We start from the raw sequence: 27887 nt of genomic DNA, 5'->3' as shown, positions 1-27887 counted from the left end.
GAAACAAACCCAGGAAGGTTAAAAAATTTGCCCAAGGTCAAACTGCCACCAAGTGGTAGAATTTAGGTGAAGATCAAGGGCTCTCCAACTGCAGACCAGCTTGCTGCTTTCAGAGGGAAGAAGTAGAAGGCTCTGCAAAGTCAGACTTCAGGAAGGCAGGCTCCAAAGAGGTATGTTCATGGAGTTTGAGTCTCTAGGGAAAGGATAACTCAGGAGGGCTAGGAGGCTGTCAAATATTTCATTCTCCTCTACAATGGAATGGGAGCCCAATGAGAAAGAACTGCAGGGCAGTAGAGCTCTGGGGGAAAGGACATAAATGCAATATGCAAAGATGGTTTATAAGGTAGCCAGTGCCCAGCACACAGTAGGTGCTCACTTTGTAGTTTTAAATGGAACTCAACAGAACCCTGGTAGAACATTCTCAGGAAGGCATGAATTTTAATGGGCTACAGAGATATAGAAGAGCTTGGGTTGGAAGAGAAAGCAGAATTTCTCTCCCACTATTTTATGGATCTCTTCTGTCAAAATATGTTACTACTAGGCCAAAGACTGTAATAGAGTTCTCCAGAGAAATAGAATTGAGCGACAGAGATTTATTGCAAGGAATTGATTTATGTGATTGTGGAGGCTTGGCAAAGAAGAGTTGCAGTCTGAGTCTAAAACAGTCTGTTGGCAGAATTCTCTCTTCATTGAGGAACCTCACTTTTTTCCTATTTAAGCCTTCAACTGATTAGATGAGGCCCACCTGGGTTGTGGAGGGCAATCTGCTTTATTCAATGTCTGTAGATTTAAATGTTAGACTCATCTAAAAAATAACTTTACAGAAATATCTAAAATGATATTTGGCCAAATATCAGATTACTATGGCCTAGAAAGTTGACATACAAAATTGACCATCACAAGGACAACATAGAGCATATGAGGCAACTGAGACCCAGAGAGGAGGTAGAGGTGCTCAAAGGGCACTTGGATGATGACCGCTGGGCCCCCCTCCTGCCTCAGTGACCTACAGCCCAGCAGCCAGGTGGTGAGTTCTTTAAGCCACCATGCTGGGCTTCTCATATCTTCAGAAGATGTGGGCAATTCTGGTGGCCCAGAGGAAAGGAGATGATTGCATAAATCTTGAACCTTATGCTTGCCCTTGACAAGATGTGAATATATATATATATATATATATATATTTTTTAAATGCTTTAGAAAACCTTAGAAAAGGAAGTAGTGAGTCCCAGGAACCAAGCAGGCTAGTATGACAAGGTCACATCCAGCTGGTCTCGTTTTCTTGTGGCAAGGGCTCAAGCTGGGTAAATCAAGAAAATATTTAAAGAAATCTATCTAGCCTTCAGCAAGGCACCCAGCAAAGAAATGCTAGATGCCAAATGCAGAAGTATGTTCAGCAACAAGTTTAGTCATTTCACATATGGGTGACTGACCCCAGAATTCTAACTGGCAATGCCTGGAGGGCCAACTCCCTCCATTCATGCCCCAGACCTCCACCCTCCGCCCTGTCCAGTCCACCCCTTTTCAGTGACTGACAGCAGTACAGTCTGAGTGTTTGTTAGATCTACTGATGCCCCAGCCCCTGGAGGGATAGGGAATTCAAACAGAATCTCAGAAGACTTTGGCAGCATAGGATAATGGCTTAGAGATTACAAAACAGGCTTTAATAAAGGTAATACTAGTTCATGCACTTTGGGTGCAAAAAGAAAAAAAAAAACCCTAATTCCATAAGTTTAGAATATAGGAGACTTGTCTTTTGTAGCAGAAATTAAAGAGGAAAAAAACCCTTAAATATTTCATTAATAATAAGTGCAATACTAACAAAAATGCAACATGGCCATCAGTGAACCAAAAGGCTCCAAGGCAACAAACGAATAGGGTCCTATAAGGTGGGTGGTTGTGGATCATTCCATTCTGGGTCCACTGGACTACACCTGAAGCTTCTTGTTTCTTTCTGAAGTCCACAGTTTTAGAAGCATGGAAGCACATGCGACTATTCAGGGAAAAGTGACCAGACAGCAAGCGGATTTGCTCCTTGGGTAGAAAGTAGTCAAAGGAACTCTGGGCCTGGAAATACCTTGGAGGGACATGAAAGGGACGTGAAGACAGACAGATTGATCCATTCTGTACCAGGGACCGAATGTGGATCAGAAGCTGGCAAATTTTCAATGACCAGACTTGCTCAATGAAAACCCGAATTTTCCAGCCATTAGAAGATGGTCCAGGAGTTCCCGTTGTGGCTCAGTGGAAATGAATCTGACTAGGATCCATGAGGACGTGAGTTTGTTCTCTAGCCTCACTCACTGGGTTAAGGATTCAGCGTTGCCCTGAGCTGTGGTGTAGGTCACAGACATGGCCTCAATCTGGCGTTGCTGCAGCTATGGTGTAGGCTGGCAGCTGTAGTTCTGATTTGACTCCTAGCCCAGGAACCTCCATATGCCACAGGTGCAGCCCCAAAAAGCAAAAAAAAAAAAAAAAAAAAAAAAGAAGATGGCCTGGCGTCTGGTCATTGGAGGAGATGGTATAGAGCAGGGAGGTATAGATGAGGTTATAGGAGATGGTCACTGGGTCCTCTTAAAGCTTCAAGTGAACCTAAAGAAGGAATAACAGCTCTGCAAAAAGCCACAGCAAGGGCAAAGCGAGAGCAAAAAATTATGATGTAGCCCCTGAGGCCCATGGTGGAGGTAAAGACCGTGGTCAAAGGGTTTCTAACACTTTCCAAGCACCTACTCAAGACTGAACTCTGCATGGAGAATTTCACATTTAACATGGGCAGCAGCCTCTGAAATAGGGGTTATCATTTACCCCCATCTTCCAGATGAGGATACTGAGACTTAGGGATGCAAACCACATTACCCAAACACATGGCTAGTAAGTGGTGCGCTAGAAATCCAAACCTGGCCTGTGGGACTCCAGTGATAAAAGAACCAGCGGTCTCCAGGGAAGAAGGGTGACATGGATTGTGTTTAAGAGCATAAAGCAGATTAAAAGTCTGAAAGAGAGGCTTAAATGATCCATTCAGCTATTCCTTGGCTCCCCCTGGTCCTCATTTTAGCAAATTCCTATGAGAATAGAACATATGGGAGAAATTCATATCCAAAATCACTAAGTAAAAGAAAGAAAACCCATAAATCTAGGGCAGAAAAGCACCACCAAAGATACAACCCTTTAGAGGATGAGCCTATACAATTTGAACTTGAAACATGTGTGGGAAAAAACTGGTGGATGGGCCAGATAGAAACCTCCCTGTGAAGGGACAGACCTGTCTGGGAGCAGGAAACCCAAGCCCGTGAGAGGGAGTCACCAGGTCTCGTGGGAGGGGCTGAACCGGTCAGCAGCTGCTGACCCTGAAAGCTGCCTTCTGTCAGGGGGACCAAATAGGTCATCAGGCAGGTGGTGCTGCCCTTTATCACAGGAATAAAGGGTCCTTCTCCCCAAACCAGGAGTCCTGTTCTTCCCCAGCACGAGAATCACATCCCATGTATTTGCAGTTAGCCATGGGTCAAGATATGTAGAGATGAAAGTGTACTGTTTGAAACCAGAAAGAGATTTGACACTTCAGCCAGCAAAATTCTGAATTTGCTATTTAAAGCATGGAAACCAGAAAGAAGAATGCAATGGTGAACGTATTTATCTTTTTTTTTTTTTTTTGTCTTTGTACAGCCGCACCTGCGGCATATGGAAGTTCCTGGGCTAGGGGTCAAATTGGAGCTGCAGCTGGCAGTCTACATCGCAGCCACAGCCACACCCACACCAGATTCGAGCCACATCTGTGATCTATACCACAGCTCATGGCAATGCCAGATCCTTAACCCACTGAGCGAGGCCAGGGATCTTCATGGATACTAGTTGGGTTCTCAGCCCGCTGAGCCACATGGGAACTCCTAAAGTATTTGTCTTTATAATCCAGCATGATGATGTCAACTGGCCAAACATTTCACCCAGACACTGGCTGCATAATTCATCCAATGGCGTGGATGTGAGTCTTTTAAAAGTATCACCAAAAGTGGGCTAAAATTGGAGTGCCTGTCATGGCTCAAGGGTAACAAATCCAATTAGTATCCGTGAGGACTTGGCTTTGATGCCTGGCCTCACTCAGTGGGTTAAGGATTTGTGACTGCTGTGAGCTGTGGTGTAGGCTACAGACGTGGTTCAGACCCCGCACTGCTGTGACCATGGCGTAGGCCAGCAGCTGCAGCTCCAATTCGACCCCTAGCCGGGGAGCTTCCATGTGTCGCGAGTGCAGGCCTAAAAAGACACACACAAAAAAAGGGGTCTAAAATTTATATATTGATGTTTTAACCCCTACCTAATACCTCAGAATAAGACTGTGTTTGGAGGTAGGGCCTTTAAAAAGTTGGTTAAAGCAAAATGAGGTCCTATGGGTGGGCCCTAATCCAAGATAAGAGAGGAATAAGACACACAGAGACATCAGGGTGCTCGGAGACAGAGGAGGTGCTATGTGAGGACCAAGTGAGAAGAAGGCCATCTGCAAGCCAAAGTCAGAGGCCTCAGAAGAAACCAAACCTGCCAACACCTTGATCTTGGACTTCTGGACTTCAGAACCGTGAACAAATGAATCCTGTTGTTGCACCTATCCAGTCTGTTGTATTTTGTCATGGAAATCTCAAGCAAACGAGGATACATTTCAAAACCACTTTGCCTTTTCTATTTGCTTACAAAGACTTGCAAGGCATCCAGGTTTCATATCTCCTGGGCCACCGGACACAACTGAAGCCATGCCAGCCTACAAGCGCTCAGAGTTCCCTCCACCCACATGGTCTCAGACCACTTGTGGATTGGGATTTCACAAAACTTGTGTGATGTCATCCCAGTGGCATCCTAATTAAGGACTCTGGTGCAGAACAAGACTGCTACATCGAGGACAGAAGCCCACAGGTACACACACAGCCGCAGAGTTAGCTGGGGACAGATGTGGAGAAAAGCAACTGAATCCACCTTGAGCATGAATGACAAGTCTCCAATGGTGGGAAAAAGCGGCCAGCATCACCCAACGAAAGGCCCCAGCTATGTAATTTGGAGTCATATTCCTGCTCCATGTGATTAATAAAGACTATTCCAAATGGATCTGGTTCTTTCGAAGGTGGGCATATTCTTGCTATTTGGAAGCAGCCAAATCCACTGCTCACTGAACTTCCTGTCCTAGAATCTCATGAGTTTGCACATGGAGTGTTGTTAATAAAAGGCTAAGTAGATAATTCAAACCTGTGGGTTTGGAAGTCAGTTTGGGTTGCTTAAGCTCTGATTTTCAAGCTCTTCTTTGGGAAAAGCTTTGGGGGCCCACCGTGTTTTTTTCTGGATGATTGATAAAGTGACAAAGTTCATGTGAGAGAGTTTAGACACTGCCAGATGAAGTGAGCCCAGTGGGGGCCTGGCTGGGTCATAGCTGGCGTGATAAGGGCTCTTTCCACCCTGTTTCTCCATGGCTCTGAGGAGTTCCCCAGAAGGAATTCTAGCCCAGTTTTGAGCAAGATCAACCTTGGCAGAAAGCATGTCCTGAGGGCTTTGGGGGCCATATTTATTTGCATATCTATGTCACAGCAGGCTTGATCAGGACACACTCACCCTTCCTGCTGAGTTCCAATCCTCCACCACCTTACTCTTTCACCAGCCAAAGGACACCCAACACCCCCTCTCAAGGACAGTCTGGACTTGCCCACCTCCATGCACCTGCTGACCTCTGCACTCAGGCAGCCTTCCGTCATCACCACTGTACGTCCAAATCCACCTGCCTCTCAAGGTCTGGTCCAGACGCCACCTCTGTCACAAGCACTACAGTCCCAGCATAAGCCACTCTCCCCATGGACCTCCAGCTCCCGTGGCTCAAATCCCCCTTCACTGGTGTCATTTCCACCAAAATTCTTTTCTGATTGACTGTTGCATCCTCATCAGAACCTAGAGTGCTTAATAAAATATCTGTGGGTTTTCACCTCATTCAAATCCCATTACTTCTTTGTTGCCGTGTAAAAATACTTCCCATAGTGTATTTTGATGTTCTTTATAATCTACAATGATGATCACGTCTGCCCTTCTAAGCACTAAAAATCTTCCATAAGTCTGTCCTGGTTATATGCCTTAACTGAGAAGGGATTAAAATGTCACAGTCTCAGAGTTCCCATGCGGTGTGGCAAGTTAAGGATCCAGCATCGTCACCACAGCAGCCAAGGTCTAGGTCACCACTGTGGCTCTGGTGTGATCCCTGGCCAGAGAACTTCCACATGCCATGGATGCAGCCGAAAAAAAAAAGGATGTCACGGTCTCAACATCTGCACATAAGGGCACATCAGAGCATATTCAGACAGAAATGCTCCCAGATATAAATGTGTGCACCGGGACGGGGCAATAGATGGGAATGGACAGAGGACAGAGAACAGAGTTCGTGTGAATTTCTTTGGGAGCCTGTCTGGAGCTGCTGCTTTTTTTGTGTGTGCGTCTTTTTTTGTCTTTTTTTGTCTTTTCTAAGGCCAAACCTGTGGCATATGGAGGTTCCGAGGCTAGGGGTCTAATTGGAGCTGTAGCTGCCGGCCTACACCAGAGCCACAGCAACGCAGGATCCGAGCCACATCTGCAACCTACACCACAGCTCACGGCAACACTGGATCCTTAACCCACTGAGTAAGACCAGGGATCGAACCTGCAACCTCAAGGTTCCTAGTTGGATTCATTAACCACTGAGCCACGACAGGAACTCCGAGCTGCTGCATTTGATCCCAACATAAAGCCTGGGTCTAAGAGATGTTGTCTCCTGCATAAGCATCAAGCCCCAGACCCTGTGACTTCCAAACCACAGGGCTTGTTTGAACTATCTACTTAGTCCTTTACTAAGAATGTCAAAGTGTGAATTTGTGAGATCCCAGGACGGGCAGCTCAGGGAGCAGCAGATTTTGCTGGTTCCAAACAGCAAGAAATTCCTTTGGTTTAAAAGAACCGGATCCAACTGGAATCAGCCTTGTGAAGTGCAAGCCTGGCTCTGCAGTTACTGACCAGCAGTGCTGAGCCGTCCATCACACTGATTTCGCCTGTCTGTCCCTCCCCACCTCTCCCCATCACCATGCTGTCTCCACGCAGACAACTGGCCGAAGGAGCTGGCCATGCTGCAGTGGCCCTCAGGGCAGCTGCTACGATGGGCACCTGGCACCCAGATGTTCCCATCTGTGGTTGGTACTGCTCAGCACCAATGCACATGAGGGAAAGATGGACTCCCTCTATAATCCCAATGCTTGGGTGAGAGAAACTACCCCAGTCCCCACCCTCACATGGTCACAGTCTATACAGGTGAGCCTTGGTGGTACTATCTGTTAAGTTCTCCAAAGTCAGTGGTGATATGGGTAGCCTGGAGTTTCATAATTCATTTAGCCAGTTGTTCCTGCTGCTCTTTTTATTCATTTACTGGCCACCTGCAGCATACAGAAGTTCCAAGGCCTGGGATCAAACCTGTGCCACAGCAGCGACCGCGCCGGAGCCTTAACCCACTGAGGCACCAGGGAACTCCCTTGCTGCCACTTCCACCTTGATCACGGCTCTCGTGTGTGCATCTTATTCCCCACCATGGTCCGGGTCACCCTGCTTCTACGCGAAACTTTTAAATACCACCACGCATGCGGAGGTGTGCATACACGCATGCGCCGCCAGCAGGTGAAAGGCCCTGCCTCGGGATCTGGCCGTCTAGCCCTTAATAGAGGTTCCTCCTCTGGCCGTCAGCCCTGGAGGCCCCCTGGCACTGTACCCTGGCTCTGACCACACCACTCCTCCCAAATGAGGATCTTTCCCCATCTTTTCAAAAAAAAAAAAAATTTTTTTTTGGTCTTTTTTTGCCTTTTCTAGGGCCGCTCCCACGGCATATGGAGGTTCCCAGGCTAGGGGTCTAATCAGAGGTGTAGCCACCAGTCTACACCAGAGCCACAGCAGCGCTGGATCCGAGCTGCGTCTGTGACCTACACCACAGCTCACGGCAACACGGGATCCTTAACCCACTGAGCAAGGCCAGGGATGAACCCTCAACCTCATGGTTCCTAGTCGGATTCATTAACCACTGCGCCAGGACAGGAACTCCATCTTTTCAAATTTTTGTTTCCACCTTTTAGGGCCACACCAAGACCAAATGGAAGTTCCCAGGCTGGGGTTGAATTGGAGCTGCAGCTGCTGGTCTACACCGCAGCTACAGCAACTCAGGATCACAGTCACGTCTGTGACCTACATCACAGCTCAAGGCAATGCTGGATCCCCCACCCACTAAGTGAGGCCAGGGATCGAACCCACATCCTCATGGATACTAGTCAGATTTGTTTCCGCTGCACCACAACAAGAACTCTCCATTTTCTCAATGTCAATCCAACATCAGCTATCTTTCAGTAGTATATTCCTTCCACACTAGTATATTCCTTCCAATCTTCTATAACACTGAAATGTTTTAGCCCAGATTGCATTCTTTGGAACTCTGGTTCCAAGAAATAAAAGAAGGGAGGATTCCACCATCTACATTTCATATACACTGCTTCCTTTATGCCATTTTGGGTATTTACAAAGCATCACCAATGGCACTGAGAAATCCTGCAGTAAAAAAAAAAAAATTATCTAGGATCAACCTGAATTTTCCCATTCTCTCTTTGACTGTAGGCTCTTTGGGGCATACCATTTATTTGTGGTCTGCACCCTGACCTGCACTGCCACAGTAAGAACTACCTGACTCACAGGTGGCCTGAACATGAAAACAGCAGAGGGTTTTTTTTTGTTTGTTTTTTTAAGCCTCTGTTCCTCCAGGCACAAATGCAGCCAGATGTTCTGTTTCATTTCAGAAGCCACCGTGCTGATTTAGCTACCAGATTCCAAGGACCCTGCAGAGGGCTGCACTCAGTGGGCGCTCAGTGGTCACAGCCATGAAATCTGGGAGGAGAACTCATCTGAGAGCCATTGGTTTAGGAGAATTGGGGTGGGGATGTGGGTTGGCATCAGGCCCCCTTGTTGCTTTCTTGAGAAGTTGACAGCAACTTTCCCCCCAAGTAGGGGTGTCTGAGCCAAAGGTCCACGTAGAGTCCAGAAACATCCCTCTGGTATGCTCTCAGTCCTGGATGCTGAGGCCACGGTGGTGCCTCTTGCACACAGAGGACCAGCCACTCAGTGGCAGAACACTGTTAGGTGCTGAGAGAACCCTAAACAGAAAACATCATTCTCTCAGTCTGGAGGGCACCCCAGGGATCAACTGGAAATGTTGTCCAACAGCTCCACCCCCTGGAGTATGACTTCAATCTCAATAGGGACAGAGGTCTCCTACAATAGTCCTTGGCCCCTGGACCTCTGAGTGCTAGAAGGACAGCCATTTAGGGGAAATGTATGGCCGAGCCATCTGTTCAGAAGGATGCCTGGGCCTCCTGCTGCCCGCTTCCTTTCTCTGTGGGTCCTTCCTACTCAGAGAATGTGGCCAAGTACAGCACCTCCTATGGCTGGAGAGTCTTTAATGGAGGCAGAATTTCACCACAAAAATCTCTCCCCACCTCATCCCCCTTTGTTTCCATAAGTTGCTGTGAAGCCACATTTTATCATTCAGGACCTGCTGCTACGTAAGGCAGCAGTGAAGAGTCCAGGTGGTCAAGGACGAGTCTCACCTGTCATAGACCCCACCTTCCTTCTTGCCAAGCACTGTGTGCAGGGTGGCACTGGGCTCCCAGCACAGGTGCTGAGAGCTGTCACCTGCGTCCAGGCCCCTATTCAGAACATGCAAGGCCCATGGTTCCAACACTTTTAAGAATTCCAGGATGGTGACAGCAGCGCATTAAATCAGGTATCGACCTTCTGAGCACAGGGCCCTGTGCAACTGCGCAGGTCTTATGCCCGCCAGGTTGGTCCAGCTGATCTCTCCTAAGGACCCTGGGGGCTTAATGGTCTCACCCTAAGTCTTCATGGTCACAAGACAGCTGTCCCAGCCTCCTGGAAAGACTTCCTTGAAAGGGGGCCCTCTGGCAGCCCCTCTGAGTGACCTCTCCAGATTTCCATCCACTCAAAGAACCCTTACAGCCCTGGATGGCCCCTCTAATCATCTGGGTTGACTTAACCTCCACATGCTGGTGGGGTCGGGCTCTTTCTTCTATATCGTATCCATCCCCGATCTTGAGGTTATTTTTCATTGATCTGTTTCTTTTTGGGTCCAGAAAAATCAGGCTTCCTTCCTACCTGGCGACCACATCTACTTTCCCAAGTTCAGGTCAAATTTTCTCCACACATAGGGAGTTCCCAACGTTGCGCAGCAGAAACAAATTCGACTCGGAAGCATGAGGTTATGGGTTCCATCCCTGGCCTCACTCCGTGGGTTAAGGATCTGGCATTGCCGTGAGCTATGGTGCAGGTCAAAGATGCGGCTTGGATCTGGCGTGGGCTGGCAGCTCTAGCTCCTATTTGACCCCTAGCCTGGGAACCTCCATATGCCTCAGGTGAGGCCCTAAAAACAAAACAAAACAAAATAAATTTTCTCTACACAGATATCTGTCAGAACCTGCTTCTCCCAGTGCCCAAGTGTCTCCCCCAGGAGAGACCGGCACAGCCAGGCCTGCGTCTATCACGAGCATCTGTGTTTCTGTGAGCTGGCTGCCTGCTGGACCCGTTTATTCCGAACTTCCCCTTAGACTGACTTTCTCTTTAGAACTGACTTCTTCTCTCCTCTGCTGAGGCTCTTCTATCCCTCCACTGTGTTCACTGTCCATCTGTCCCTAGTTAGCTGCCCCGATCCCTCTATTTCACAGTCTCTAAAAGCTCCCCATCCCTCTGTGCCTGAGTTCTAAAGTCACAGGATGTTTGAAAGGCAAAGGCATTGTATCAATGCCCTGCATCCTGCATCCCATATTCCATCCAAAATCGCCTATGTCACCTCCTCCAGCTGCCCAGCCTAAAACATATTAAACTGAAAATGTATTTTCAACAGGAAAAAGTGAACTGCTTAATAAATGGTGCTAGGAAAAACTGCTGGCCATTTAGAGACAAATTAGACTCCTCCTCCTACCTAGATCAAAAACAAAAATAAATCGGAGTTCCTATTGTGGCTCAGCAAGTTACAAACCTGACTAATATCCACGAGGATTCAGGTTTGATCCCTGGCCTTGCTCAGTGGGTTAAGAATCTGGCTCAGATCTGGCGTTGCTGTGGCCGTGGCATAGGCGGGCAACTGCAGCTCCGATTTGACCCCCAGCCTGGCAACTCCATATGTTGCAGTGCCGCCCTAAAAAGCAAAAAAAAAAAAAAAAAAAAAAAAAAAAAAACAGAAAAACAAAACCCAAAAATAAATCCCCATGGACTTGATATTTCAAACCTCAAATATGACATTACAAAATACCAGAAGAAAAAATATGAAAGAATATTTTTGTAATTTAGAGATGGGAGCAGACTTTCTAAGCAGGCTAAAACGGGGCGGGGGGGGGGTCCAGAAAATGGTGATTGACTGGACTACAGAAAAATGACGTATTTCTGTAAAAGATATGACACAAGAAACAAAGTTTAAAACGTCAAAAAGAAACAAAGTCAGGCAATGTAGACTGGGAGAAAATATTTACAAGTTATATAGAAAAGGTTTCAAACTCAGAATACTTCAAGCAATGTCAAGCAACACAGACTGGGAGAAAATATTCGCAGGTCATACATGAAAGGTTTCAAACTCAGAGCTCTTACAAAACCACAAGGAAAACAGGGAGGAGGAGCAAGGAAGGAAGGAAAAGAAACTAGGGAAAGAAAGAAAAAAAGAATGAATGAAAGAAAGGAAGGAAGGAAGGGAGAAAGGAAGGAAAAGGAAGGGATACAGGAGAGAAAGAGAGAAGGAAATGAAAGAGAAGAACAGGAGCAGGCAATTTTAAAAAGAACAGTTAGTAAACTATAGCCCTCTCTTTTAAACCAACTCTCCCTAGAAGGGCTAGTTTATACATTGTTTTTAAAATCAACATTTGTGGAGGCTGGTTTAAACCTTTCCCTTTTCAAAAGATAGCTACAATGTTATCAGATTTATGCCATAAAATTCTCCAGAAGGGAGGGCAAATTTTAGAGACATCCCTAAATGCGGAGCCCTCTGATGAGAGACCAGTTGTACATGATGGCAAGGTAAGCTGATCACAAAAAATGAGGGCCAGGGTGCTCTGTGAATTACACTAATCTATATTTTAAAGAAGATTAATTCTGTTATAGATAACTTATGCAATTATTAAATATATACAGAGGGAAAGACTGGAAGGAAATATGGTTGAACAGGAACAAGAGAAAGCTCTAGCAGTAACGATATGGATGGGCATAACTTTCTCCCTAAACATTTCTTCTAAAGCCTGTTCCTGGCTTCAGGGCCAGCAGGTGGGTGCTGCCACAGGGTCCCCAAGTAGAGCTCCTTCTCTGTCCTGGGACAGTCACACAGAACATCTATCCTCAGGCCCCCTTTACCTGGTACAGTTCTATTTTCTTCAGAGTACCTTAAGGTAACAAGCTATTTACATCCGACAGACATAACATCGTTGACATAAAGTTTTTGCTTTGCTTCAAATCAAGCCCTCAATTTTATATTGGAAGAATTATGTACAACTCTGAAGAGAAAAACAAATACCATATGACATCACTTATATGTGGAATCTGAAATGTGGCACAAATGAACCTGTCTACAAAATAGACTCACAGACAATCAGAACAGCCTGTGGTTGCCGAGGAGGAGGGGGGAGGGAGTGGGATGGACTTAGAGTTTGGTGTTCATAGACATAAACTATTGCATTTAGAATCGATAGGCAATGAGGTCGTATTGGGACAGGGAGCTATAACCAGTCTCCCGGGACAGACCATGATGGAGACGAATATTAAAAAAGAATGTATGTATATACATTGTATGACTGAGTCACTTTGCTATACAGCAGAAATTGGCACAAGATTGTAAATCAACTGTAATTTTTTTAATTTAAATAAAATAAAACTTTGAAAGCTGGCACTCATAACACACTGTGGCAGCCAGGGGGCCCTGGGAGTAGGGAAGGGGCCCTGCCCAGACAAAGATTCATCCTGGGGGCTGGCAGGATGCCCAAGGCTGGGGCTGGGCACGTGGGCACCCACCCTGCCGGTCACCTTCTGTTCTGAGTCTGGGCTCCTCTGTCTCCTGACTTTGAAGTCAAGGTTTCACTCTTTTGACGAATAATCACGGCTGAAGTCTCCCCTTGCTACTAAAATAACTTTCCATGAAATACTCTGAAAGAAGCTTCTTGACTGTAAATGCTCTGAAATTATAAGAAATGCCTGTGTTTGTGTGTGGTTACGACTTGTGTAACTGATTCCACTGGGTTTTCGAGGTGAAAATTGCTCACTTTTGTCATTTCCCAAACCTGACATTCTTTCACTATAAGGTGGCAACTTCTCAGTTCTTTAAACTATTTTTTTCTTGAAGTTCTCATGAATTGATGGTTCCTGTTTTTCTGAACTGCTTGTCAAACCCATGTTTATGGGAGGCTCACAGACACCCTTATTCAATAACTAGGAAATGTGGCAAAAAGTCCCCACAGAAAATGTGACTTCCCAGCCACTAGGAGCCCCTGCCCTCGGCCTGTGACTGTGGCGTGATGGCATGCGAATGCTGGCGGAAGAGAAAGGCGACAGAAAAGGACAATGTGGGTGAAAGTTTTTACTGTCGGGGAGGCTCTCGGGTGTGAGGTTCGATGGTGCTCTCTGCTCACGTGGAGACCGTGGCTCAGTCTCGGGCTGTCCCTAGGGGGGACGCACACCATAGCTGCCTCAGTGGACAGAGCATTGATCCCATTACACATAAAGATGAAGCATGTCTTTCATTTTCTTTCCTTTTCAAAAAAAATTTTAGGAGTTCCCTTCATGGCGCAGTGGAAGCAAATCCAACTAGGAACCATGAGGTTGCGGGTTTGATCCCTGGCCTCACTCAGTGGGTTGGGGATCTGGCATTACCATGAGCTGTGGTGTAGGTCACAGAAGTGCTTGGATCCAGCACTGCTGTGGCTGTGGTGTAGACTGGCAGCGGTAGCTCCAATTCAACTCCTAGCCTGGGAACCTCCATATGCAGAGGGTGTGGCCCTAAAAAAAAAAAAAAAAAAAGTTTTTCAAAGCAAACAGAAAGACCAAATTCCATTTTTCAGTCTCTGTGTCTCGGCAGATCTGGAAAAGTTAGAACAAAGTGCAAACATCTTATTTGCTAAATAAGACATGATTACTGCATCCATCATCCACTCATCCACTGTCAGCAGGTGCTTCTTGAGGTTGATCTGTGCTGAGCTGGACCCAGATGAGGACCTGGTTGGAGCAGCAGCTTTCAGCATCTTTAAGGACGTGCGTGTGTTCATTTCCTAGAGCTGCCATCATCACAAATTGCCGTACGCGGGGACTCAAACCACAGAAACATATCACCTCATGGTTCTAAAGGCTGGAAGTATGCCATCAAGGTGCTCCAAGGCCGTGCTCCCTCTGAAAGCTGCAGGGACGAATCGGTTCCAAGCCTTCCCCCCTTGCTCCCGGTACTTCCTGGCTTGTGGCAACATCACATCCACCTTCACATGGTCTTTTCCCCGTGTGCGTGCCCCTCACATGTCCCCCTCCTGTAGGACACCAGCCATCATGGATGAGGGGCCCATGCCACTCTAGGATGATCTCATCTTAACTCACTACACCTACGATGACAGGCTTTCCAAATAAGGTCTCGTTCTGGGTTACTGGGTGGGGGGAGGGGGTCGGACATCAACATGTGAATTTGAGGGAGACACCGCTCAACCCATAACCCGCCCAGAGGCCTCCATGGTGACTCACAAAGTCGGACTCCTACTCACTTTCCCTGTCCCTGTATTCTGCCCATCTCTCCCCCAAAACTCATTCCCCTGAAAATAAGTTCCCGTCTTCATAAACACCTGCAGTCTGCTTTCTCTTCCGTCGTCATCAGGTGTCAATGTCTACACTGAGAAGGAGTCAAACGAAAGGTCTTAAAAGTGTGGGATCCCGGCCACTCAAAATTCTGCTGCTGGTGAAAACGGTCCTGAGCAAGGCTGCTGGCCAGCCAGGCATCTGGAAGGGACAGGGATGGACAGAAGGGCCAGGCCATTGTCCCTCGGCAAAGCTGTCGGCCACCCTGAACCTCCTGTTGCCTTCTATCCCCTAACCCCATGGGTAAAATCCAGGTCCAGGGCTGCAGCGAAGACACTGTCCATTGAGAAGCCGGTGTGGCCATGGCCTTGGGGAACTGGCTGGCCTGGACTCTGGCTCCCCCCCATGTCAGCTGGGTGACTCAGGCACTGTTTCCTCTCAGAGAAATGGGGACCATGATTTAGGGTTGTTCAGTGAGTTACAGCATGTGAGACGCTGGCCCCAAGTCAGTGCTCATGAAAAGCCAAGCGTGGCTGCTTGTGGCCCCTTCTCCCACCGCAGGAGCCCTGACTTTCACTGGTTGGGGGTGGTTTTCTCAGAAGAATCCTGAGATGAATTCTTCTGAATCCTCAGTCTCCATTTCCCCATCTGTCTGTTTTGTAAATACAGTCGGGGGTCACGGTGACTGGGGGTCCTGGACCCTCAGGAAGGACAGGGAATCGGAGTTCCTACTCTTTTTGTCTAGCCCCCACCCGGTTCCCAGACGGCACCTCGGGAGTGGAGACGCAGCCCCAGGGAACGTGGTTTAGAACAGCCTGACTCCAATGATGACAACTGCCCCCTGGGGTCCCCTGAGGCTTCACTGGGCACCACAGCCCACACATGTATGACTTCCCAGCACGGGAGGGTCTGCCCACCTGTCGCCTGGACAAGCTCAGGGCCCCACCCGCAGGACATGGGAGAAGGGGACATTCGGCAAGCCCCACTTGAACCCCGAGACCTGGCAGCCCCAAACAAGAGCCGCTGAGCTTGGAGTCCGCAAGCCCATTCTCTCCACACACAAAAGTGGTTTCAAAAATGACTGTGACAGTTTTTGCGGAAAATAGGAAAGAAAAGAAAAAGGCTCATTCAACTACGTGCTTATATTTGCATATAGAAACTCTGGACGGATACATAAGAAACTAAGAATAGGATGATGGGGGGTGGAGGGACCAGTAGGAACCAGAGGGGAGACTGGTGGGAATGTGTTTTTCACTGGACATCTTTTCATAGTTTTATTTTCGAGACTTCTACAAACAAATTAAAGCTGGGAACCCTATTCTGTAGTCACTACATGTGCAGATCGAAAGAGACATTCTGTATGGTCATCTCAAGAGATGCTGAGAAGCATCAGCTGAAGGTCAGTGCCCCCATGCGCCCCTTTCCAGGTGCCACCTGAGAGGTGCCCATGGCGGGAGGATCCTCCCCATTGCTGACCAACAGGAGGGCTTCCGGTGAGACTCCCTGCAGCCATCAGAGAGCCACTTGCAAAGAAGTTACAGAAAAAGTTGTCTCCCCTCAGAAATAATGTACTCGGATGCTCCTAAATGGCTTTCATCTGGATATGGTTTTGGAAAAAGAATCCCCCCTCTTTAGTGGCCATTTCTATTCTGTTCAGGTGCCTGCGGTGATCGACTCAGCTGGTAAACACATACGCAGGTGATGCCCACTTTGGACCAGAAGTTAGAACCTGGGAGACCCGCTTTCTCCTGCAGAACCTCGTGGTTTGCAGTCACCTCCTGTGCTGCTGGGTGGCAGTCTGCACTCATTCTGAGTCTCACCTCTCCCTCCGCAGAGCTTACCCCAGAGCAGGCACTTCTGGGGACTTCAAAGGGACCGCGCACAGTCAGCCACCCGTCTGTCAGGCTGGGCTCAGGGGCTCCAGCTTGAAAGGCAAATCTGAAGCAAATCGAATGCATCCAACCCACAAACTCTGAGGATGTCGCTGTATGAAGCGACTAAAACAGCGATGACTGACAGCTGAGCATTCAAATGTTCTAGAAGTTTAAGGCAACTTGCTCCTAGTATCTAATTGTTACACAGATACCCAAGGGTTAGCTTGCATTGCCAAAAGTTCCCCCTGCCTGGGGATGAGGAAAAGAGAGAAAGGGAGAGAAGGAGAGCCATCAGAAGTCTGAGTAGCTACATTATCACTACCTGCCTCCGTGTCTATGGGATCACATTGCATATTTGACTATATGTTCATCATCCTTTCATCCACATCATTGAAACCTGTGCAGCAAGGTCAGCTGCTTCTATTTGGTGAGGTGCTGGCAACTTTGAAGTCAGTCACTAGTGGAGTGCCACAGGTCTCTGCTCTTGGTCTACACTGATACAAGAGGTCTTCCAGGGGAGATATAAAGGGACTATCTCTGCAACTGGCAGATGATGTCAAGCTTCACATTTTATTTAGCTAATATATGGGCCACCTCTAGAAGATCAAACTAAAGAGAATGCATAATTTTACTTCTGTTTAAAAAAAAAATCAAAAATAAATTAGCAAGTCAAAATGACAGAGCTGTGCCTTTAAACATGTCCCCACATGGATGCAGGGGAGACAGCCAACTGTGGGTCCAACAGACGGGTGTGCTGGCCAAAAACAGCCTAGCATCCCTTAGAAGGGAGGGTGTGGTGCTCTAGTGAAGAGGGACATCAGAAAATTGCAGTCCCAGAGTTCCCGTCGTGGCTCAGCCACAAGGAACCTGACTAGGATCCATGAGGATGAGGGTTCGATCCCTGGCCTCGTTCAGTGGGTTAAGAATCCAGCATTGCCGTTAGCTGTGGTGTAGCTCACAGACGTGGCTCGTATCCTGCGTTGCTGTGCCTATGTTGTAGGCTGGCAGCTGTAGCTCTGACTTGACCCCTAGCCTGGGAACCTCCATATGCCGTGGATGCCACCCTAAAAAAAAAAGAAAAAAGAAAATTGCAGTCTGTGCCAAAGAGGGCAGCACAGGGTCAATGTCACTGAACCCCTCACTTCACGATGAATCTTTAAGGAACTGTGCAGAGAAGGAAGAGCTTGAACCCACGTGGTTACACCCATACAGTTGGAAGGGCTCTGGCATGAAAGAAGCTGGGGCTCATGTCATAATTCAGCAGTTTAGAGGACCAAATAATGGCTCAGTGGATGCTAATGAATGTGTTAAATTATGGCCACACGTGCTCAAGGACATCATCTGTGCCCCAATGGGCTTGTGCCTGGCTGAGAGCTGCAGGGCCAGGGCATGGCTTAGCCTCTTCCTCCCACTCAGCTCCTCTCCCCACTGCTTGTATGTTTCTTGTCAGTGATGGCTGGACACCATTGACTGCTTCTCTCAAAAAAGTCAAAAGGGTCAGGCATTCCCATTGTGGCTCAGCAGGTTAAAAACTTGACTGATACCTATGAGGATGCAGGTTTGAGACCTGGCCTTGATCAGTGGGTTATAAGCATCCAGCGTTGCAGCAAGTGGCGGTGTAGGTCACAGACATGGCTGTGTGGCTGTGGCTGTGGCTGTGGCTGTGATGTAGGCCTGCAGCTGCAGCTCTGATTTCAACCCCTCGTCTGGGAACTTCCATATGCTGCAGGTTGGGCCCTAAGGGGAAAAAAAAAAAAAAAAAGTTAAAACACTCTTGGGGAATTTGTAGAAGGACAGTGATAGGAGCCACGCCTGAGGTTTCCTTAGGCCAATCTGGTTAGTCCCTGAAATGGCTTTACACAAACAAAACTAAGGATGCCTACCCCCAAGTTCATCATCAGATTCCATAAGCATAGAATTGGCTGTGTGCTTCTCAGCTGAGGCCCCACCCCTCCAAAAAGCTGCAGATGTCAGGCACCCATCCTCCCGGTCAAGACCCTCACCCCGCACCCTTGAGGCCCTGAGAGTCACTTGGGGTTTTATCCCCCAGAGATGGGGACACTGAGGCTTGCGCTTGTGGCCACTAGTAGTAGAGGCCTGGGACCCCCATCTGCCCAGCCCACAGCCCCTGGCTAAGGGGTTCTCCACCTGATAGGGCCACCCACCCTCTGGGGACCAGCTGAGAGGGCACACACTGTCCAACCCACCACCTGCACCCCAGAGCCACATCCCTCTTCGTGGTGATGGCCTGACTGTCAAAACCGCCCAGATTAGGAAAACAAGCTCTAAGTCTGTGCCATCCAACAGAGTAACCACGAGCCACATGTGGCTTTGTGCACTTACATTTAAATTCACTGAAATGAAAAAAAAAAATTGTTTAATTTGGACCCTGAGTCACACTAGCCATGTGTGGGTGTGGCTCCCTGTTGGACAATGTAGTTGGAGGGCTAAGGATGCCACAGAAGACACTGTGTGACTTCCACAGGTCCCTCCTGCCCCCCAGGCATGTTCTGCTTCCTCTGGTATCACAGCTCTTTCTGGCCCCCCAGGCCCAGACAGAAGTGCAGGTTAGAAGAGGCCCAGCAGCCGGCAGCAGGCAGGACAGGGCACAGAGGGGCCCCTCTGGACACTGCTGAGGGCAGCTGCAGAGGCTGGGCACTCACACCAAGGCCGCAGGAAGAGTGGCACATCTCTAGTAGGAAGCCGTGGTCAGGGGACTGACCCCTGGTTCGTGTGGGTGACAATGGGCTGGAGCAGGGCCCTAAGGAGCTTTGGGGCCTTGCCTCTGCCAAGTTTCCAGAGCTGAAGCAGCAGTGGTGGCAGCCACCTGAGGCAGTGGCCTCCCTGGTTTTCTGGCACCATGTCACCCCCGAGATTGTTTGATGATACCAGGACCGACAAGGATCCCTAATAATGACTGAACTTGAATTCCCCAGCTGCTGGGCTGAGGGGCCAAAGCAGAGACAGGGTGAGCCTGGAACAGATTTTATATAATTTAGAGATTTAGGGAATAAAGGAGTGTTCTAGTTTTGATACCTTAGCTTTGTAGACCGAAACCCATGCCCACTGAACAAATCAACTGAGCAAGTAGAGCCATTACAGGAGGAGGAGGAGAGGAGAGTAGCTGGATCCACTCTGAGAGTCCTTCTCTGAAAACCTACACCATCATCTCCAAACCTGACTGGAGGCTCACCAGCAACACACAATAGGCCAGACCTGCCTGCCATCCTCAGAGGCACTGCTGTGGGTCACCCACAGTCCAGGGGATCAGCCACAGTCCAGGGGATCAGCCAGAGACCAGAGGATCACCCACAGTCCAGGGCAGGAGGTCACCATGCCGAGGCCCTCCCAGGGTCTACTTGGGCATCGTATACATGAGAGACAAGGTCTGGGGCCCATAATACTCTTAAAATGTTTTAGTTTATTTTCAAATTAAAAGAAGAAGCTGAGTATATTGAAAATAAATATATACTAATAAACCCAGTCTGGGTAACATGCATCTTTGTACCAAGACAGTCATTGTATGTTTTGGGGGGGAATGGTTTTTGTCCTCAGGAAGGGGCCATGAGAACAGAGCACATGAGGTTCATGAAGTTACTCTGCAGCCCTGAGCCTCTGACTGCTAAACCTGAAACACAAAAGGCAGCTCCATGCAGAAGGGACTCTGACATCCTGACAGACCCTCCTAGTTGAGCTACAGATTGAATTTCAGCAGTGATTTCTCCCACCTCCCTCTATCATGCAGGTAAACTCACTCCAAATATAGTCACATCCCCAGGCAAAGCTCCTGGCCTCCCAAACCTGCTCGATCTGCCTGCTCTGCCAGCCTCAGCACTGGCTTCCTTCCTCTAAGTTGCCTTATGGCTTCAGGGAGGCTGCTGGATCTCCAGCCATCACCTGTGCATTCCACACAGGAGGAAGGAGGGAAGTAGGGGATAATGGTTAAGCCTCTTGGATATCAAGGTCCTTTAAGGAACTTTCCTAATGTACCCAATTACCCGTTACTGACTATGCCTTCCACTGGCCACCTTATTTGTTCAGGAGGCTGGAGGAGGAAGGCCCTGAGATGGTGCAGGGCAAGAAGGCACAGGAGGGGACTTAGGTCAAAGGTAGAGTAATAGCAAACACTCCCCCTCCTCCAAACCCCTCCTGTCTTCCTACATCCTCCTGGCCCTGATGGTGTCACTAGATAACAGGCATTTGTGTGAAGGGGAGAATGTAGTTTCACCCTCTCCAGGCTGGGATCAGATTGAATGATGCGAATAAATTACAGGTCCTTGGAGCCCAACCTCTTCGCTTTGAGCCATCCTGCTCTTTGCTGGAACCTCCTCGCCCAGCCTCGGAAGCCAGGTCTGGGCAGTTTCCTTGGCTGCGGCCAGGACAGGAAGGGTGTGGTCCAGACTCGGAAGCCCAACCGACTGAGTTCTCTGGAAGAGCTGGCTTGGAGGAAAGGGGTGAGTCATGAGCTCAGACATAGCTGAGATTCCTGGTGTGTCCCGGCAGAGGAAGAGCGCTCAGCTTGGACCCATTCTACAGTGTGTCTTCTCTAGGCAGGAGATGCTGCTGGAGGTGAGTGCCCCACCTCCCTGGGCCAGTCTCCTGGAGCATCCACCATGGTCTGACCTTATCAGGTTTATGTCTATTTCACCAGAAAGCTGCGAATAAGGGAGACCTTGTCTTCCAGTTCACCCCGCATCACTGGGTCCAAAACCAGACGATGGAGTTCAAAGCCAAGCTCCTCTTCTCGCTAACAGTGTGGACTTAGGCATCTCCCTAAATCCCTCTGTGTCCCAAGTTCCTCGTCTGGATGGGGAGGGGGCAGGGAGGGCACAATAATTGACGGAATCTGCTGCACAGAGTTCTCTGAACACTAAGTGAGATCATGCAGAGCCCTGCGTGGCAACAAGTCAGCACTCCATAAACAAAGGGTCCTCATTGTGTTACTGGGTAAATGAGAAATAGCTGCATGATTCTATTTAGACATAATAAAAAAAAAAATCAAACAAGTGCTTTCTGTCCCTTTGCGTGCCCCCCTCCAAGTTGTTTCCAGCCCATGAAGCCATGTAACCCTCCTGATACTTCCAGGGAGAGGAACATGGTTATCTCACATCTGCTGGTTGCCCATCTCATATCCTTTCTCCTCCACCTCCTGTTGGTCAACAACCCCATTTCCTGTTGGTCAAAAACCATTTCCCAGGATCCTCTTCAGAGACCATGGCCAAGGCAAGACATAGGCAGAAAGGGTCAGTTGGGGGTGCTAGGAAGGCTCTTTAAAGGAGACAGACATCTAGGACGCTTAGCCTTTTGCCCCCCACTCCCCTCCTTCCTCATGTGTGGAATGCAGAAGTGATGGCTGGATCTCCAGCAGCCTTCATAAGACCCAAGGAAGGAAGCTAATGTTAAGGATGGCAGAGAAGACACATGAATGAACAGACTGCCCTTTGCCCTTTGTCCTGGACAGCCTGCTCTGTCTTTTTCTGTCTGAGAGCAACTACATCTAACACTTGCTGGATGCACTACTACTTTGTAAAGTTTCCCTTTATATCTGGCTAAACTATTAGAAACCCCTCAATCCCTCTCTTACTCTGTAAATGATTTGTCCAGTGAGAATAGCTAAAATGATACATTTTTTTCTGCCATCATTAAACATTCTAATATTTTAAATATGATCAGTTTTCAAAAGGATGGGGTAGATGGAAAGGTGAAAAGCCCAAGCAGCAGAAGACTTCGCTTGCAGGATAGTCAATCCTGAAAGCAAAAGACAGGCAAGAAAACCATAATGGATGAGAATGGTCAACACCATTAGCTTTTTGGATTATACATAGTGCAATACAACCAGGTTTTCTGTGCTTTTTTTTTTTAATCGGAGGAATCCTCTGAGACCAGCCCAGTCTCCCCACCCACCTCTCCTTCCTGTAGCCTCAACTTCCTTCTGATCTGTTGATGGTTTCTCCTTGCCTGTGCTCTGTGGTCTAAACAGAACCCTCTTGCACCCTGTAGGAGCCCAAACCCTACCCAACATCTCAGGGCCTCACCCAGTACTGGACAGAGGGTCCTCTGGATTAGGGTACAAGAGGCAGCTGCAGGAAAACACTTCCCCACAAAGTGGCACCATTTTGACTGACTGACTGCCACAACGGAGCCAGCCCTTAGCCTGCAAGCCTAAACTCAGAAAGGAGATGCACAAAGCACTGGGGGCCTTTCCTGGATGGGGCGGGGCTAGAGAAGGCAGGCAGAGCAAAGGGACACACTGGGTACTTCTCTTGGACCCCCTGCAGAAGGTTTGGCTTTTGAGGCACTGCATGATCTTAAATATCTCCGGAATCAACCAGGAAAGGCCATGTTATGTTCCCCCGGGGTTTTTGTTTTAAGTGTATCTTACTTAATATTTTCAATATGAGTCACCTCCATATATTATGATGATTTTCAAATAACCAGAAGTTGACTGTAGCTGGCTTTAGACAGGAAGCATGGGTACAGAATCCAGCTGCTTCCACCCTAGGGGCCGGTCTGTGTTCAGTGGTCCTGTATTTTCTGGCTTGTGGCCTCAGGTTGCTGGCTTATGCATGGAAACCTCCTGGCCCCCTGCTCTTCCTGACTCTCCTCTTGATGGGAGGAAAGAGCTCTCCCATCACCGATGCACTCCTTAAAGCAACTGCTCTGCCTGATACACCTGCCTGGGAATCCTGTTCCTCCGGGGAGCTGAGTAACCGGTCATCCTTCCTACTTTCCGGGGTGGGTATGTATGTATGTATGTATGTATGTATGTATGTATGTGTGTGTGTGTGTGTTGGGGGGAGGGGGTTAAAGGTATTGGACAGAAAGTTACTACCATGTGGTTGAGAGTGAATGAATCGGGAGCTGTTCTTGCTGTGATGATATTAAGGACAAGGAAGACAACGATGATGGTGATAATGGTGGTAATGACATCTAAAAACCCAGGTGTTCCTGGAGAGAACCAAGAAGGCCTTCCCTTTTACCTAATCAATAAATGTCCTGCAGATGCAGAACATGACATGTAGCCGATGACACAGACAGGATCTCACTTCATGGGCATGAGAGCCAATTTGTTATAGACACCCACGGGGCTCAGGGCCCAGGTAGAGATGGGAAGGTGTTTAGGTCTATTGAATCAGTGAATGTGTACTTAACAGTTACTGAGTCTCCTTGTAACCGTGTGCTGATCATCACCAATCTCTATAAGGACCCAGGGAGTTGTGCTCTCATATTCCCATTTCCAGAAGAGGAGGTAGGGCACCAAGAAGTGGAGAAACTTGCCCAAATGGCCAAACAGCAAGCAGAGGTGGGGGCACCTGTCGGGTCCCATGGAAACCGCTCAGCCCAAGTGCAGCTGTTGATGAGGAGTGGAGAGTGGGGGACAAGGCCAGCAAGCCAAGGGCCAGTCCCCAGGCTGAGGGCGCTGTGACAATAGGGCACCAGGCAGCTTTCAAATGTCATCCAACTGTCAGCATTCTCTTTTGGCCCTAGATGTCCTTTTCAAACGTCTCTGCTCAGTGTCTCCCATAGAATGTCTCCTCGTGACTCCCTGCCTGCATCCATGCCTAGAATCAGCATCTCTGGGTAGTTAAAAAAATATGGCCAAGCAGCAAATCATATTAATAAATGCTCTCTTTTCAGACGTATTCAGTGGCCTTATCTCTGACCTCTTAAGATGACTCTCCTGATTACCAAACGGCAGTTCGCCCCAGGCTTATGTCTCACGGGTAAGAGCTGAATGGACCTTCAGCAGCCACACAACTGCCTGACTGAATCCTACGTGAAAGAACACAATCAGTGTCTGGGATAAAATCAGCCTCCTCAAAGCCACTCCCCTAACCGTGCTTATCCAGGAGGATTTCACGACACGGCACCCGGTTGTAAACACACGTCAGGTACCTGGCATGTTCTCAGAGATGCAGGAGAAGAGGCGGGTGCACACAGAGCACAGAGGTAGCGCCTAAGGCATTTCTCCTCTTATGGGGCTCTTCATTCTGGGAAGATGGCAATTTCTCTGAGCACTTATGAAGACTACTCCCTAAGAGAGATAGACTGGGCAGCTCCCCCACCCTGGCAACCCCTGGTGTCTGCCCGGCTGAGGCCCCAAATCGACACGCATACGGCTGTGACTCAGCCTTGGGACACTGCTCTGATCCCATTGGAATCACAAGATCTTGCTTCAGAAAGTCAAGGCACTGATTCAGGGGCCACAAGCCAGTCCAGAGACCTTCAGAGAGCAGGTAAGAAGAGAAACGAGTAGAGCTACTGAGGGGGTCCCTTTGGTGTCCACAGCCTGGTCTACACACTTGGATGCTTGGCAAGTGCTGGCTCCTGAGTCCTCCTAGCTGCCCTCTGAGGTGGGCAGTGTCAGGGTCCGGAAGCCCAAGGCTATTGGAGCCTTGGGACACAAGGGTTCATCAGGATCTGCGTGCCAAAGAAAACGGGACCCTCCACTCACAGTCATCAGAACACACAAAAGCAATGCAGCCCAGGCCAGCAGAATTTAGTGGGAGGATGGATTCAAACAGGTAAACAGGTCCGCATTTGGCCCTTGAGCTGTTAGTCTGCAACCCCAGCTTCTCTCTCTTTTTTCTTTTTTTTTTTAAATCTTCTTAATATTTTTCTCATTTTACATGAGAAGAGTCACATTTGAGGGAAGATTGCTTCCTCGGAATCCTGCTCTCTGCTTTTAAGCTGACTGTTTTCCCATGCTATGGGTCACCTGCAGAATGCAGGCTTCAAAGCTCCTGCTGTGACCATGACCACCACTCTTGCTGGGTCCCTCAGCCAGTGGAACGTCACGGGACACTAGACGCACCAACTTCAGCCCCGCGTCCCCTTAACCCTTTATAAACTCTGGGTTTCTCATTGCAACAACCATAGGCTCAACCAATTCCATCACGGCACAACCTAAATTCATCCACATCAGCCAAAGAAGGTGGGCCTGGCACAGAGGGACCCCTCAGCATAGGGGCCTCCCAGCCACATACAGCAGAGCTGAGACAGAAGCTGGAGGGCTCCCCAGAACAGGTTGGTTTTAACTGAACACCCAACAGCCAGATTCTCCTAGAGGGGCCTGGCAGCCACTGCACTGCATTGGGGGCAGATCGAATGTTCTCTTAGCAGCTCCAATTTTAGAAATCAGGTGCTGACTCATTATTAACCCAGGAAGCCCACGCTCTCAAATGACTGTACTGAAAAAGCCCTCTGTCATACCCTGCTTACTGATGTGCAGATTTTTAAGCAAATTTGAAAAATGTTTATCATAAGGTATTTATGACATTTTAACCGTTTCACTTACAGTAACCAGATGACATTTAAAAAAAAAAAGTTTCCTGTATTTTACTTGACAGTAAAGCTAAGCTTCATCAGAATAGTCATGGCTTGAGAAACACATCAAGGTCAAGTCAAGCCTTAGGGATTCAACTACCCCATCCTCGCCCCTACCCCCAAAACCACCCCCTCCCCCAGCATATTTTCTTTCTGATTTTACTACAGTTTTCGACCTTCAGTGTTAAGGAAAGGCAAAAAAAAAAAAAATCAATTAAGTTCCTGGAATCATTCACATGCTTTGAGAGAGAAGCCAAAAATCTGTCTCTCTCTTGTATTTCTTGCACTAAAAAGTGGGCAGCTCAGACCACGCGGCTAGAAATTGCTCAGAAGCTGTCCTTCCTCCACCTCTGAGAAGCGGAAGCTAGCCCAACCTCAGCACCCCTGGGTTAGCACAAAATCACCCACCTCCATCTCTGAACTTCCCTTTGGCTCCTGAGAGGAGTCTCAAACAGCTTAAACCAGCCAAGCATCATTGTCTCCTCCAAGACAACGTACTATACCAGCAGCATTCTTAACAATTAACCACTCAGAAAGTTCTCCAGACGATCAGGCTCACAGACAGTAGCTAGTGGGGGTGGGGGCCGACTGAGACACCTTGCTAAAATCAGCCTCCAAATCTGAGCCCAACACCTTGTTTGCTCCAAGACCCCACAGCTTTCAAAGAGCTAAGTCTCTGAGGCAAACTGCAGAAATGAACATGAAATTGACAGAAATATACTCACCAGGGAGAGGCTTCCACCTTCCCAGGAACCCACTGTGAAATTCTGAAGACAGATGCTCACTCAGGCACAGCCCGCCTGGAATGTCAGTTTGAAACTTAAAAAGCAACGATCATACAGTCAGTTATTTCCCTCCATTCCCAGTGATGTCCACACGATTGAGACTCAAAAAAAAAAAAAAGAGAGAGAGAGAGAGAGAGAGAGAAAGGCGCACACCTCAATCTTCATTCTCATTGGAACGAGATGACTCATGCTGACTCAGAGCCACCACTTCCTCTCCCGACATTCTCTTCATACTTGTGAGCTGGGCTGGTCCTGTTCCCAGGGTCTCTGCAGCCTTTCCTGGAAGAACAGCTTTTCTGACCCCCAGCAAGCAGACCCAGCCACTGCTCTCATGCAGCCCCCCCCCCCCGGGAAAAGCTTTATTTAGGAGATCGGAGAATAGCCAGAGAAAGAAAATGCATGCATCTCATGTGCATTTGAATCTCCAACTGTGCGTTGAAATTTTGTAACCGATGGCAGAGTCCCTGCAGGAAACTCTGGTTCTTTTCAGGGCATTTCAGGGTGGGGAGGTTGGAGTGACTTTGCCCTGGTCATACTTATTTCAGTGCACTTTTTCTTCTACCTCTGATATAATAATAAATTGCACAATCTAAAGTCATGACCTCTTTGAAGCTGTTGGAAGGTGTGTGTCCTGCCTTTGGGATAGAGTGAGTTACAAAATCTCTTCTCTCCACCTTTCAGACTTCAAGCGTAGGCCAGATTGGAACATTCAAGTCTCAAGGAATGAAATGAAAGTATAACACTGGAAATTAAAAAATAATAATAAAACCGTTGATGGATGTTTCCGTTCCAGAACTGAGGAGCCTTTGCCTCCCAGTTTTCTTTGGAATGATCCCAGGGCGGGGGGGGTGGGGGGGGCAGCCTTCCGCAGCTTCCCACGTTTTTAAATTATGAGAAGCAACGGAAGAGCAGAAGCCATGTGATCTTGAGCTGCCTGTGCGCCAGCTGAGAAGGGTGGCTGTGGTTGTATCAGACCCATCCTGGATTCTGGAGGGTGACCCACGCAAGACCAGTGATGAGCCCTGGTGCCATCACCTTTTCTGACCTAGCACCTGCCACTGTGCGG

The 27887-nt window shown here is 48.3% G+C and overlaps 1 long non-coding RNA gene across 2 annotated transcripts in view; it reads right to left on the bottom strand.

Moving 5' to 3' along the window:
• LOC125127725 (uncharacterized) overlaps nucleotides 1–26951 on the bottom strand; it is a 155954-nt gene extending 129003 nt beyond the window's left edge. Inside the window, exon 1 of one of the 2 annotated variants that reach the window (XR_007135041.1) lies at nucleotides 26762–26951. This is a non-coding gene — a long non-coding RNA (uncharacterized LOC125127725). The remainder of the gene's footprint in view (nucleotides 1–26761) is intronic. The other variant, XR_007135040.1, reaches the window with a different exon arrangement.
• Nucleotides 26952–27887: the final 936 nt, after the last annotated feature.

Source organism: Phacochoerus africanus, chromosome 5 (assembly GCF_016906955.1).
Source record: "Phacochoerus africanus isolate WHEZ1 chromosome 5, ROS_Pafr_v1, whole genome shotgun sequence".
Taxonomy (NCBI): Eukaryota; Metazoa; Chordata; class Mammalia; order Artiodactyla; family Suidae; genus Phacochoerus; species Phacochoerus africanus.
Note: the sequence above shows the minus strand (reverse complement) of the source record. Positions and strands in the feature narration are given on the sequence as shown.